At 44.2% G+C, this 12,129-nt stretch overlaps 1 long non-coding RNA gene across 2 annotated transcripts; it reads left to right on the top strand.

Annotated features, from left to right (window-relative positions):
* Window positions 1–9,734: 9,734 nt before the first annotated feature.
* Window positions 9,735–11,511, top strand: LOC136545639 (uncharacterized). 2 transcript variants are annotated; one of them, XR_010781107.1, is made up of 4 exons: window positions 9,735–9,820; window positions 10,395–10,451; window positions 10,874–10,959; window positions 11,203–11,511. It is a non-coding gene; the product is annotated as an uncharacterized lncRNA (long non-coding RNA). The 2 variants fall into 2 exon arrangements; XR_010781108.1 differs by lacking the exon at window positions 9,735–9,820 and adding an exon at window positions 9,898–10,220.
* The last annotated feature ends 618 nt before the right edge of the window (window positions 11,512–12,129 follow it).

The raw sequence follows: 12,129 nt of genomic DNA on the forward strand, positions 1-12,129 counted from the left end.
ACGTTTTCAAATTTTTACCACCGCATATGCATGTGATATCACGACATCTCGCCAAGTTTCATGATTTTCGGGATTCGTTTGAATTTTATAGAATTAAATAACCACTCGCACGCAAGTTCGTGACGTTGCCCCGTGAGCACGTTGATCGAAATTCGGAAACAGTTCCTTGATTTAGCATAAAGTGACACTAACAAACAAGAATAACATTTTTGGAATGGATCAAAACTATTATTCGATGCACCTGCAGTTCAAACCTACATTTTTCGGATAATTGCAAGAAAACGAAATAAAGTGAAGAAATATAGCAAACAGCAATGAAATTGTGCCAAATTTGAACATGTTGTTCATGGTACAAATAAAAATCTAATAAAAAAGTTGGTGGCAAAAAACAAAAAAAAATTTATTTTGCCGAGTGCTAAGGTTTGGCACTCGACAAAGTGAATATTTTGCCGAGTGCTAGCCCTAGGCACTCGGCAAAGCCAATATTTTGCCGAGTGCCAAACAGAAGGCACTCGGCAAAGAGGCCGGCGTCGGGCACCGTTATCCCGGGCGCCTCTTTGCTGAGTGCCCAACTAACTTTGCTCAGTGCCTTATTTTGCCGAGTGCCAGACACTCGGCAAAGACCTATTTGCCGAGTGCCAGGTTTCGCCAAGTGCGGCACTCGGCAAAGGTGGCCTTTGCCGAGTGCCCGATATTTGGCACTCGGCAAAGATTCCAGCACTGGGCAAAGTCCCGGTTTTCTGTAGTGAGTAGTGTAAGCCAGTGATCCTGTGGCTAACAGAACAGCGGCTGCAATTTTTTGTCCGGCCACCCAAGTTGCTGCCCGCCGGGTCACCCACACCAGCATTCAGGACCTCGACCTGTTGATGATCATCACCTTTTTGCTGATGCCGAGTCAAGTTGGTCGTCGTTGCTCCAACAGCAAGCCCCTGTGTCGCTGATGCCGCAGCGAATGACGCCCGGCCAGCCCCGCCGTGTCCCTGCCGGCCAGCGAGCCCTCTGCGCTGAGACGGGAGTCCCCGGCCGCCACGGGGATGGAACCCACGGTGAGGCCAGCCGTCGCCCCGGCCTGCCGCCGGGCCATAGCCACCGTAGCCGGGGTCGAAACTTGGGTTCGCACCTTGAAAGCCGCCCAGGTGTTGATTGGCCTCCTCATCTTCTTCAGCGCGACAGCGGTGGGCGTCCACATGGCCCCAGCTGACCGCATCAGGGACGACCGACGCACGCTGAGGGAGCCCGCATGACGGGACCACGGCTGCCCCCACCGACACCTCCAACTCCGCCTTGCATCCTCGCCGAAAGAGGTTTTGGGAGAAGACGTAGATGACTGGGACAAACCGACTCGTACAGTCGGTCGCGCCGCAGGAGCTCCGTGAACCCCTGCACGAGAGAGAAACAAGCCAAGAGCAGTTGGAAAGCGAAATCGGGACGCACACCTGGTTCGGCCAACAGCTCCGACAGCGCCTGTCCAGCGATCGTGGTCCGACGCTGAGGTTCAAAATTTGATACCTGCAGACGCCTACACGTCGTGACCACCGCTGTCGACATTGGGGATAGCGCCGCCATGTCCTCCTGCCCGTTCTGCAGCGCCTGCTCTGGCGCTTGGATGACCGCCTTATCTAAGGCATCACCTAGGGTGATTGGTGGAGACGATCGCTGTGGTGGCAATGGGCGTCGCCACGGCTTGCTGGCCACCTGTCGCTGCGCAACCCCCTGCACCACCCGGGACGCCAACCTTCCGTCGTTCTTGCCTGCAAGAGAAGGGACGGAACGTACCTCCAGCGACGGAACCTCCACGGCCAACAGCTGGTCCTCCGCCATGAGAACATCGTGGATGGTGAAGCCGCTTGCCAACGCATCGCGCACGAAGTTCCCGGTGGGCAGTAGCCCTGACTCGTCCGCTTCCAAATCTTCCAAATCTGATAGAGCCGAAAACTTTGACTTGGAGAAACAACCCTGGCTGAGATGCACCTTCGGCGCAGCCGGTCCGACCTTCGACGGAGCGGAGTGCGGCCGGCCTGCGCCCATGGTAGTCACCTTGGCATGGCGCCTCCCGTCCTCAACCACGGCGTCTATGACTGGCGTAGATGGATGAGACACCACCCGTGCGCTCACAGAGCCTCAATCGGCCGGCTCACCGGGGTGCACCGACACCCGGTCTGACGATACCGCCGCCTCAGGGCACTCGACGTCGCTCATCCAACCATAGCCCCGAGTTGCGTCATCGGTGGGAACAAGATCCCGCACGTGTGCGGCACCTCGCGTGCGAGCGGGCGGCGAGGCGCGTTGCCACGCGTGCGGCGGACGGCGAGGCGCGGCACTAATTTAATGTGGGTAGGGGACAGGCGCAACCATTCATGACCAGGGGACGGGCGCAACGCGTATCCACACCCATATGGTTGCATGTTCACACCCATTGCCCAGATCTCCGGTCGACGGCCTCGTCCACCGCCAAGGCCTCCTCCACCGAGGATGTCCTCCTCCTTTCCCGCACGTGCACTGCCTTTATTACATGGGGCTTCCTCTTTGCACTTGCCGGCAGTAGTGCTGCGGCCCTGTGCGCTAGCTTGGTGTACGCGTGCAGGCCATCCGTCACCGGCTGCCGACACGGGTGTATACATATCTACCACCGGTGAGGTCTGGGCGTGGGGGCGTAACTCCTCTTAGGACAGTTGGACACACCGGATCTCGTAAATAAGTGATGAAACTAATCTCTTTCTCTTTCTCTTTCTCACATCAAGAACGGGTGATGATGTATTTGATCTGGTAGTGTTAGTTTCAATGACTAGGCCAGGCAAGTCTATAAATGACTTCTACAAGCTCAAGCACCACCAGTATAATTTCAGGATAGTTAGGTTGCGCCTAGTGACAAGCCAGACTACTACACATTGTGTGAGAGTACATATAAATAGACAATTTACTACTGTCTGGTAGCAGGCTTGTGCTGTCTAGGAAATGGTGAATCAGAATGTAGCAATAGCATATTCTCGATAAAGACATTAAGGCTTGAGAAGCATCAAGAACCCACAATGCCTTACTTTCCTCTCCACTTGCCCGCCTCTGCCAGGACAAGGTAACTTGCTTCCATATGTACTTGCACAAACATGAATAGATATAATAGATACCAAACATGGGTAGTTGTTTCTTGCTGAGATTTGGGTTTGGCTACGGACAGTTTCAGATGTGTCGGATATCTATCACATGTATATGGTACCGAATTGAATGTACGAATTCATATACATATTGGCCCCGTTCGGCTTACCCAGAAAACGGCACTATTCAGCTTATTTTTTCAGCTGGAACAATGTTTTTTTCTCACAAGAATTCAGCCAGAACAGTGTTTTCAGCCAGTTTCAGCCATTCAGCAAGCCGAATGGGGTATTATCTATTTGTTATTCAAACCTTTTTGGAATGGAAAAAAATATAATGAAATATCCATCCTGTTTCCATCCCCTATTGGCTGCATAGCGACCTGGCCGGCCAATAATTGCATCGCTGTTTGATTGCAAGAAGTCAGATGTCAGCGATAATTGTGAGCACCCAACACACCAATACTGCTAATTGCAAGCATTATAATTTTTAAATAATATTACAGTAGTAATATTTTGTATAATGTTATTTCAATCTTCCATCTACTCTGGACCCAAGCTCACTTTTTTCACAGAGCAATGTCTCAAAGGTTTGACGAAACTCTTGCTTTTTCTACCATGCTTTTCTTCACATTAGTTACCTGGTTGCTAAAACTTTTAGGGTGAGAAAGAGCAACACATTTGACAAAAACAGATTCTGAAGAGGATGAAAGAATGGCTCCAATGGAGGTGGGTGGAATTAGGTGCTCACGTGACGAGTAATCAAGAAGGAAGTGAAACTTCAAGCTTGTGAGATGCGCTCAAATGTCAAGAGGTCAGAAGAACGGTGGACATTCCAAATCATCTTGTTCTCCATAATGATTGACACATAATCCTCCCATTCACCTTGACCAACAATTGCGATGAACCCATGACATTATTTGCTGTGTCATGCAGACTAATCTGCAAATGTCATAAATCTATGATAAAGTTTTCACATCATTTTTTTTTAATTTTGTTGTCCCTGTTGGAATACAGGCCATGCTGACTGTCGTTCAAGTAGGTCTCAAATGTTTTATGTTTTAGTTAATTGATTTCCTCTATCTCTCTTGACAAAACCCAAACAATCAATAAAACCACAATAGTCTCATGACAAAACCCAAAAAATGAAAACAATCAAAAAAATTCTAAGCACCCGTGGGTGCTTGGACCTGCGATATATCTTTTAGGGGAGTGCAGAGTTACCACGAAGCTACAAAACTATTCATGAAACATTCTAAACTTTAGTTTACATAAAATTCGTTGTAAAAATTCAAATGTTTGTCAAAAAATCCGGCCCTTCCTCTCCCTGTGTCTCTCGCCGACCCACAAGTTCGAGACTTTAGATACATGTCCTAGGTGTGGGGCTAGTCGGTACAAGAACAATAACCTTCAAAGTGGGGTGGAAGCCTCCACAGGAAAGAGGAAGAAGGGTGGGAAGAAGGTGCTGCAAGAATCTCAGCCCCCAGAGGAAACTCCATTAGGCAACGATGCAAATAAGAGAAGAATTCCTGCCCTGGTTATGTGGTACTTGCCAGTGACCGACCGCTTGAGGCGTATGTTCCTAAACCCTAAGGAAGCCGCACTGATGACATGGTGGGATGATGAGCGCAAGGTGGATGATGATACGATCGCACACCCGGCCGATTGTAGCCAGTGGCAATCGTTCGATGCCAAGTACAAAGCAGAATTCAGTGATGACCCACGGAATGTACGGTTCGGCTTGAGCACCGATGGAATGAATCCCTTCAATGAGAGGATGACCGACCACAGCACATGGCCAGTCATCTTGACCATGTACAACCTCCCAACGTATTTGTGTCAGAAGAGGAAGTACCTTCTCCTCACCATTCTTATCTCCGGCCCCAAACAACCAGGCATTGATATAGACGTGTTCTTGGAGCCTCTGATGCAAGAAATGGAGAGGCTATGGAGGTATGGGGAGCCGATGTACGATGCTTTCCGGCGGGAGGACTTTATATGCAAAGCAATAATATTTGTTACTACCAATGATTACCCCCACGCTGTTTGCCCTGTCTAGACAGTTCAAAGGCAAGACTGGATGCTTAGTTTGTTTGGATGGTACTAAATGGGTGTTCCTAAATGGATCCAGGAAGATAGTTTACATAAGGAACCGGCGCTTCTTAAAGACAGGTCACAAGTACCGCGGCAAATTGTACCTAAGATACTATGGCAACATCCCGGAGGTTGAACCCCCTCCAGAGAGACGTCGTAATGGAGAACATATGTTCAGAATGGTCCAAAACATACACGTCGTCTATGGAAAGAAGAATCCGGATGGAACGATTAGAGATAGAAGCACACCTCCCATCAAAGGCGTACCATTCAAGAAGCAATCGATCTTCTTTCAGTACCTACCTTATTGGCCAGACTTGGAGGTCTCCCATGCCATTGATGCGATGCACATGCAAAAGAATGTCTTTGAGAGTCTCATGGCTACCTTGATGGACACGGGCAAGTCAAAGGATGGTCTCAGATCACGGAAAGACATGGTGCAGCTGAATGTGATGCGAGAGCTTTGGCCGGTACAGCAAGATAATGGCAAGTACAGTCTTCCCGCGGCTAGCTTCAACCTAAACCTAGAGGAGAGGAGAGCTATATGCAATTTCCTTAGGGGGGTCAGAGTGCCGACTGGGTTTTCGGCGACCCTGAAGAAGCTAGTGTCGATGAAGGACCTATCATTAACATACTGCAAGGCTCACGATTGTCATGTGATGCTGACAGTGTTCCTACCAATTGCAATCAGAGCTATAAAGCCAGAGTTCCTAAAGATGGCCATCACCCGCATGTGCTACTTCTTTTCGAAGATCTCACAGAAGACGATTCGCAGGCAAGAGCTGAGTGACCTACATGAATTCATGGTGGAGACCCAGAACCAGCTAGAGATGTGTTTACCTCCCGCTTTTTTTTATATAATGGTACATCTCATGATTCACCAGGTTCATCAGATCGAGGCGCTGGGCCCTAGCTTCTTGCATGAAATGTGGTCCTACGAGCGGTTCATGTCGGTTCTAAGCCGATACGTGCATAACCGAACACACCCAGAGGGCTGCATGATAGAGGGTTATAATTCCGAAGAAGTCGTCGAGTGCTGCCAAGAGTGGCTAAAAGTACAGAGAGGGATTGGTAATCTCGATTCTCGTCACAAGGGAAGGCTAGCTGGGAAGGGCATAAGTGGTAGGAAAGTGTTCCTCGACAATGATTATAGAGAGGTGAGTCGGGCGCATTACAGTGTCTTGCAGAGTATGGCAGTGATGCAACCGTACATTGATGAACACATGGCTATCATTATGGCCGAGAGGAATGGCCGTTCAGATGATTGGGTCATGAAACAGCATAAGCAACTCCTAACATCATGGTTGAAGGACCAGAACATACAGCCTGGAGAAACCATAGATTCTATTACCATCAGTCGGTTGGCGGCCGGGCCATCGAAACAGGTGACGTCTTGGAATGCTTATGACATCAATGGGTACACATACTATACCGACACAAAGGACAGGAAATCTGTGAATTAGAACAGTGGCGTCCGAATAGAGGCTCTCGACGGAGTGGGGTGAAAGGTGATGTACTTTGGCATAATTGAAGATATATGGGAACTTGACTATGGAAGGGATATAAAGGTGGCCCTGTTTCGATGCCGCTGGATCAAGCAACATCAATTAAATGAGATTGGACAGAGAGTCATCGACCTCCAGAATGTAGGCTACCAGGATGACCCTTGGATGCTCGCTGAACGAGTCGCGCAAGTCTTCTATATGCCCGACCCGCAAAGTAACCTCCCCCCAAAGAAGAAGACAAAGCACGTGGTGGCCTCTGGAAAACAACATATCATCGGAGTTGATGGCGTGGACGATGTTGAAGCTTACAATAAGTGTGATGAGATGCCGCTATTCACAGACTTTTGTAAGAAGATCGAGGCTGTGGAAAAGAACCTATCCAAAGATGTATTGCCATGGGAACGAAAAGGTGTCAAGGGAAAAGTTGTCATGGTGGGCTAGCTAGTTTATGTAAGTGTGTCAGTGTTCGTAAGACTACATTCATGTATGTGTGTGTGAGACTACATTTATGTATATGTGTGAGACTACATTCATGTATGTGTGTGTGAGACTACATTCATGTATGTTTGTGTGAACAATGTGTACTAAGAATTTAACAAATTATGAAATTACCAAAATAAAAGTTGTAGATCTCCATGAGTTATTCAACTTTGGTATTCATTACTTTTTCAGTTGAAATGATTTGGGGGTCCAAATTTTGGTTTGAACTTATCATTTTTTCAAATTTTAAATTTGAAAGGTTCAAATTTTATCAAATGATAAGATGACTAAAATAAAAGTTGTAGATCTTGATGAGTTGAACAACTTTTGTATTCATCACTTTTACATCTGAAATCATTTAGGGTTTGAAAATTTGGTTTGAACTTGTCAAATTCCAAATTTCAAATTTTAAAATGTGTAAAACATTGTCACATCCAAATTTGATCAAACTTAAATGCTGAAGCATGATTTTAGAAATTTTTAGGAAAAGAAACCATCACATTTGGAGTTAGTATGAGGGAGAACAACTAGTTACAAAGTTTACCCACAGATTAAAAAGAGAAATCATACTGTTCTAGATGATCCTTACATAATCATAGTGAATAGTGTGATTTCTTTTTTTAACCTGTGGGTCAACTTTGTAACTAGTTTTTCTTCCTTATACTAACTCCAAATCTGATGATTTTTTTTCCTAAAATTTTCTAAAATAATTCTCTATCAATTTATTTTGTTGGTTTTTGTCAATATATACATATGAAAAGTATGAGCAATTTAAATTTTGAATATCAAAAAAATGCAACTTTAGACAAGATTTTGGTACCCCAAATGATTTCAGCTGAAAAAGTGATAAATACTAAAGTTGAATAACTCGTCAAGATCTACAACTTTTGTATTGGTCATTTCTTCATATGATAAAGTGGTAATGACATTGTTCACAAATGTGACACATCTCTCATAAGGTTTTATAAACTATATAAGACATGTGTAAGATTAGTGAACAATGTGGGCTAAGAATTTGTCAAATGAAAAAATGACCAAAATAAAAGTTGTAGATATTCATGAGTTGAACAACTTTAGTATCATCACTTTTTATGTTGAAATCAATTTGGGTCTCAAATTTTGGTTCGAACTTGTCATTTTTTCAAATTTCAAATTTGAAAGGTTCAAATTTTGTCAAATGACAAGTTGACCAAAATAAAAGTTGTAGATATTAATGAGTTGAACAACTTTGGTATTCATCACTTTTTATGTTGAAATCATTTTGGGTCTCAAATTTTGGTTCGAACTTGTCATTTTTTGAAATTTCAAATTTGAAAGGTTCAAATTTTCTCAAATGACAAGTTGACCAAAATAAAAGTTGTAGATATTAATGAGTTGAACAACTTTTGTATTCATCACTTTTTATGTTGAAATCATTTTGGGTCTCAAATTTTGGTTCGAACTTGTCATTTTTTCAAATTTCAAATTTGAAAGGTTCAAATTTTGTCAAATGACAAGTTGACCAAAATAAAAGTTGTAGATATTAATGAGTTGAACAACTTTGGTATTCATCACTTTTTATGTTGAAATCATTTTGGGTCTCAAATTTTGGTTTGAACTTGTCATTTTTTGAAATTTCAAATTTGAAAGGTTCAAATTTTGTCAAATGACAAGATGACCAAAATAAAAGTTGTAAATCTTCATGACCTCTACAACTTTGATTTTCATTTGAGATCATTTGGTGTCTCAAAATTATTTTAGTAGTTTTGATTTTAATTTTTTAAAATTTAATTTTTTCCCATTTTGATTTAGATTTTTAAAAAAAAATTCAACTGTAGGGGCGGTTTATAACCTCAGCCGCCCCTACAGAGCTGTAGGGGCGGCTTATAACGTCAGCCACCCCTATAGTGCTCTGAGGTATATCAGCGTCGTCGCTGTGGCCACCTGTTGAGTGTTGGGCGAAATCTCCTGTGGACGCCGTCAGGCTGCCCAATTCCTTGGCGGCTAGGGTTCCCGACACGTCTTCGGCGGCTGGCCCCCTCCCTCTCCCTCTCCGCTCGCCCAGATCCGGAGCGAGGAGGCTAGGGTTCCCGCGGCACCGAGGAGGCAAGGACCGCACGCGACCGCCTTATCCCCGAGCCAGACCAGCGACGGCCGAAACCGAGAGCCCCGTCGCCGGCCACGCCCCACTGCTTGCGCGCGTCGAGCGCCGTCTCATCGTCATTGAGCCTCCGCTTGGCGCCCACCTCCGCTTCCGCTGCCGGGAGTCCTCCCCTCGCGCCGCCGACACTGGCGGGCAGGATCCCCACTCGACCCGCAGATCCAGCCGCGGCCCAGGTAATCGAAGCCCCAGAATTCTAGTATGGACCTCTGGTAGGAACAGGAAGCATAAGAGGTGTGGGGGCCGCTCCGGCTTCACCACGGTGATGGTAGACGGGTCCGAGTGATTCTTTTTAGGAGTAGAGATACTGCGTAGCCACACCGTAGAATATTGTAGATGTACACCTAAAAACTATATAGCCGAATAAAAGAAATCATATTTGTAGGAAACAGGGAACTATTCTGATCCATCTTTTGATTTTGTACTACTTGAGAGGAGTTCTTAGGTCAGAAGTTGACAGGTCTGTGTCACGCGACAGCATAATTATCATCGACTCTTTGAATAATATTAAGGTGAGGTAGTATCGAGTTCTTCATCCTATTTTTTTTCAAACTTGCACTGAGTGATGGGTCTCGATCAATAATAGAATGCTGCTCTTTTCTCTGTCAGTCTTATCTTTTAGTTTACTCCTTATCGCTGTGGTGATCGGGGTTCCAGAAGACATAAAAGTTTCCCAGACCTTTGCATTGAGTGACGGTTCTCGATCAATAATAGGATGCTGCTCTTTTTCTGTCAGTCTATCTTTTAGTTTTACTCCTCATCACTGTGATGATTGAGGGTTCCAGAAGACATAAAAGTTTCCCAGACCTTTGAAGTGTTGCTTCTTCCTATCTTTATTGACTGACTTTCATTGAATCAGTGATTTGACACTCATAGTTGCAACTGTGTGCTGCTCTTGTTATTGCTACATCGGTACTGTTCTGTATAAACTCTCACGTTAGTTGTGATACAAAATAGATTCTGCAATTTGCCTTGCATCATTTTACAGTTACGATGCCTCAAATGCATTATGGTCTTGCAATATTATTGCGCACCTGTGTCTTTGTCTTGGATACAATTAATTGACTTTCACTTGATAATGTGCAGGGGTACCGGTATGAGTTGTGGTGTCTTGCGCATGCATCTGGAGTAAGATATTGTGTGGTAGGCACTTGCTCTCTTGTTTATGTACTATGTACTTAGAATGATGGCTTTCCTAGCATAATACAAACAAACTGGAGTTGTAGACGACATTACGTGTTCTGAAAGTATGGATTTAATTAACATCGCGAATCAGATGGTGATATTGTTTGCATGATGAGCTACCTTTTTAGGCTATTCTTGGTATCTATCAAAGGATTAACTAAGTAAACTTACAAGATAGAGCCTCACCTAAACAAAGTTACAAAAGTTCTTTTAATTCAACAAGTAGGACAAATTGGAACTCATGACTATGTCCTGCATGATCCTTTTGTCAAGAGCATCTATAGGAAATAATGGAAACTTTATTTTGCTTTGAACAGTTCAGAACAGTAAATCATCCATTAGAAATTGATTTCTTTTATACTTCCTCTTTTATGTTTCAGCTTTTTTGTGATACAGAAGTGGACCATTGTAGGGAATGGAACAGCAACCGCCAGGAGAAAGGAGAACCAGCATATGATAGTAATATGTAAGTCAGATCTAATCTGTATGGAGCTCATTGACCCGAAACACTAATGGGGTCAGATGTTGGCATTCTTATTTTAAACAAACTTGTATTTCATAGGTTATAAATCTTTAGTAGTTCAGTTACTGTATTGAATTTTGGGGTTGTCGGAATAATAACACAACTGTGCTTTTTCTATTCAAGCACTGCTCTGTCAACTATCAGTTACAATTGCCCTCTCATTGGCTTTTTCTTCAATGATGACAGATTTGAAGATCTTGTAAGGAGATTTGAGAAGCCAGAGAGGCGTAATCGTTGGGATTCCCCTCTTTTTGAATTGTTTCCATCTAGAGGTAAACAAACTTGCTTCTTTTGTTATTATTATTTGTAATTTCTTCACATGATCTTGTATGAGTTATCCCCATTGTCTGCTGTTAATTTCTCATAAATCCTTTTCTAGATTTGCATATGTCCTCAAATTTTATAGCCGCTTCACTGCCCTGTTTTTGAGTCTTTAACTATGCGATTGTTTGTTTCCTTCATAACATGTTTCTTGACTGTTCCTATTTTAATGTGTTCTAAAGTTGGTTCAGAGCATCATATGAGTTCCATTATAACATAACCATTACTACTTATGTTAGTAGTGATGAAAGACACTATAGTCTTCAGGACTAGCAAATAGCAAACATGTATGGACATACCAATTGTTTTTAATTTTTTTAGTTATTTTAAGATATGCTGTTTGAACTCAGTATTCATGACTTGTGATCGAGACTGATAAGGTAGACAGTCATGTGTATTGTGGTTGGAATCTGACTAGCAGTAGAGACAATTATTGGTTTCTTGTTATCTTTGTTCTTTCTGTGCATTTTGATTGACTGGCTAAGTGCACAAGGTAACTTATCAGGTGACGTTTGGATTGTGTGAAATGGATGCTGGTGAATTGAGGGATTGGGAAGAAAATGAGGTCTTAGAACAGGCATGGACGATCCCCATGTGTTAGGATGAGGATGTTTTCCCTTCTTGTCATTGTTTCATGGTCATTGAAGTTTTGTGAGCCCCATAACTAATTACTATTGATGGGACTGGTACTCTCTACTAGCGACCCAGTGCCTTTGCCATCCTTGACCACTAGTACCCCTTTTGCCCTCATCCAGATCAGAGCCCCTTTGGAATCATCCTTGAGCCTGATCC

The sequence above is a fragment of the Miscanthus floridulus genome, chromosome 3, assembly GCF_019320115.1.
Source record: "Miscanthus floridulus cultivar M001 chromosome 3, ASM1932011v1, whole genome shotgun sequence".
Classification (NCBI taxonomy): domain Eukaryota; kingdom Viridiplantae; phylum Streptophyta; class Magnoliopsida; order Poales; family Poaceae; genus Miscanthus; species Miscanthus floridulus.